The sequence below is a fragment of the Pseudorca crassidens genome, chromosome 3 (assembly GCF_039906515.1).
Source record: "Pseudorca crassidens isolate mPseCra1 chromosome 3, mPseCra1.hap1, whole genome shotgun sequence".
Lineage (NCBI taxonomy): Eukaryota > Metazoa > Chordata > Mammalia > Artiodactyla > Delphinidae > Pseudorca > Pseudorca crassidens.
The window spans coordinates 122,385,324-122,388,361 of NC_090298.1; the positions used below are offsets into that span (position 1 = coordinate 122,385,324).

General features: G+C 50.6%; 1 pseudogene; it reads left to right on the forward strand.

Moving 5' to 3' along the window:
- The first annotated feature begins 1,365 nt into the window (after positions 1-1,365).
- LOC137220826 (interferon regulatory factor 3-like) lies at positions 1,366-2,705 on the forward strand (annotated as a pseudogene).
- The last annotated feature ends 333 nt before the right edge of the window (positions 2,706-3,038 follow it).

Genomic DNA, 3,038 nt, shown 5'->3' on the forward strand with positions numbered 1-3,038 from the left:
CTCGAAACTGGTTTGGAATTTACCAGCAACCTTCCAAGTTAATGGGTTAATTAACTTGCAGGCAATGTATGACATGTCATGAAACATCTAAAGTCAAGCAGCACAGAAGGTATAAAACTTAAAGCTACAGTTTCTCACCCATTATTTTGTAGAGTTTTTTTTTTTTAAACACTTGTTTCCTTTCACTTAATAAAAACAAAACCAAAAAAACAGTATTTCCCACCTCACACCCCTTGGTTCATAGAATCAAGGGAACACAAAATGAAAACTCTGGGTGAAAATATTTGTTGACATAAATATATAAGACAGCCCCCAAATCTCCCTAGCTTAAAACCAGTCGTTGGCTTTCACGTTCTTTTAGGATGGAGCCCAGGCATCCCAGGCTGCTCTATCAAGCGCTTGTGATCAGATGGCTGCCCACGCTCATCCCAAAGCCTGACATCTCCTGCCACAAACTCAGTACTCAGGCTCTACAGAGTACGGGCTGTTCCCAGAAGGTCCCATGTCCTCTCCTGCCTTCATGCCTTTACACCTGTGGATCTCTCAACAGTCCCTCATTTCTTTACCAGGCTAACTCCTGCTCATCTCTCCAAACTCAGCCCAGGTGCTACCTCTTCAGGCAAGTCTTCACTAACTTCCACTGGAGTCTCCCGAGGCATCATGTGCTGATCCTCACCACACTACGTTTCACACGATTTTACATCAGTCTCTTTATTTGGTGCTACCTCCAAAGCTGGGAACTCCATGCAAATCTCTCACTGCTATCAAGACCCAACAAAGGGCCAGACACATAGTAAGCACTCAGAGCATCTTTGTTGAATGAAAGAGTGAATGAATGAATGAATGAAAGATGATCACTTAGCTATTCATTTTCCCACAAACTCTGAGCACATCATGGAAATTGAGAGAGATGATCGTTCCCTTCCTTAAAATGCTGCTTCTACCCCAAGGACCCATACGGTCCAACACAGCCAGAAGTATCTCAAGGCTGCAGAAACCCTAGTCCAAAGCAGTATCCAGATGAGCTCATTATCTAGATGAGCCCAGGGGTATCCACCAAACTCAAGATACTTGCGATCAGTAACAAAACCAAAGCTAGGCCAAAATCCTGAAACTGGCTCCAGTCTGAAATGGTCTGGAAACTCACTTTGGTTCAGACCTTTCTAGCATGAGGCCAGTGTAAGTATGTTTGTGTGTTTGTATTCATCATAAAAGCAGTAGATAGAAAAGAAAGCTCCACCACTCTAAATCCCAGCTGCCAGGAAGGGGACGGATACGTGCAGCTCTGAGCTCGAGAGCTACATGGAGTCCAAGAGCAGGCCTAGGTCCCAGCACCCTGCGTGCACCGAGCCTCTATGCTGGACCATGGGAACCCTAAAGCCTCGGATCCGTGTGGCAGCTGGGCCTGGGGCAGCCGTAGGGCGTGGCCTGCCTGGACCAGAGCCGCATGTGCCTCTGCATCACTTTGAAGAATGGTTTGCGGCAAGATGCCCAGCGGGAGGACTTCCGCATCTTCCAGCCTGGGCCAAGGCTAGAGGTCCTAAAACCCTGAGAAGGATAAGCCCAACCTGCTGACCCAGAAACGGTATTTCCGGTCTGCCCTAAACCAGAAGGAAGTATTTTATTGCATTTGGCCTAGGACAGAGCAAGGACCCCCCAGGATCTGCACTAGATCTACGAGTTTGTGACCTCAGGAGCTGGGGACTTTCCTGAGCCGGATACCTCTCCAGACACCAGTGGCAGATGTGGTACCTCTGATGCCCAGAAGGAGTTCCTAAGTGACAATGGGCTTGGCCCCATTACCAGATGGGGGCCCTCGAGCCTGGGTGTGGACCCTGAGCACACGCCTCAGCTTTTGCTGAGCCCCACCTTAAACATCCCTGTTCCCTGCCCTAACTTGGACCCCCGCTCCCACTCCCAATAGCCCACTGTGGCAGCTTACCTGAGGCAGGTGAGTACCAGCTGTGGCATGGGAGGGGCTGGAGCTGGGGAGACGGCCCCTTACACTCTCTCATCCCTCTCTCTTAAGATTGCTGCTATCACTGCTCAGAGTGGAAGTTCAAGGGGACCACCTCCTACCTGGGTACCAAGTCTTCCAGCAGACTGTCTTCTGCCCCAGGGGCCTGTGGCTGGTGGGGTCAGATGCAGGGGACAGGGCACTGCTTGGACAGCCAATAAGACTGTCAGACCCCAGGGTATGACAGGCTACATGAGGCTGTGCTGAGCTGCCTTGCATGGGGGTGGGGGGAGGAAGCGGGGAGCTCTGCAGAGAGCTTGGCAGCAGCTACGGGCCCAGAGGCTGGGGTACCGCCACTGGTACTGGGCCATGGGCTAGACCGCCTTCCTGATGGTGGCCACCAGCACGATGGCGAGGCCCCCAAGGGCAAGAAAGGAGGCATGTTCCACCTGGAACCTTTTGTGGCAAACCTGATCATCTTCAGGGAAGGAAGCAGACACCATCTACACCCTGTAATCCTCTTGCTGGGGACTCGTGGTCCCAGGACCAGCTGTCTATCAAGAGGCTCCTGGTGGTCAAGGTTGTTCCCACGTGCCTCAGCACCCTGCCAGATATGGCCCATTTAGAGGGTACCTCCTCCCTGGGGCATACCTTGAACCTGCACATTTCCAACAGCCACTTACTCTCCCTCACCTTGAACCAGTACAAGGCTTATCTCCAAGACCTGGTCAAGGAGGTGGATTTCTAGGTCACTGGGAAGGCCTGAACCCTTGCTCATCATGGGTATAGGGCCCTCAGCCCTCACCTCGACCAAGAAACGGGTTCTTGAGACAGGCCGAAAACCCCTCAAACGTAAAGCAACGTATAGAGAGTGGAAATTGGCCCATAATACGATTCTCCAGAGAGAGCCATTGCTAAGAGTATGGCCCCCATACTGTGAGCCCGCAAGACAAAATCCAGTTTAAAATATTTTTTTTAATATTTCTATTAGTTGCCACAAAATAAAAATCTAAAGGTTCATGTAACTGAGATATTTTTTGTGGAGCTCTGAAGGCGGCAGAGAAGGAAATAGACTACCACA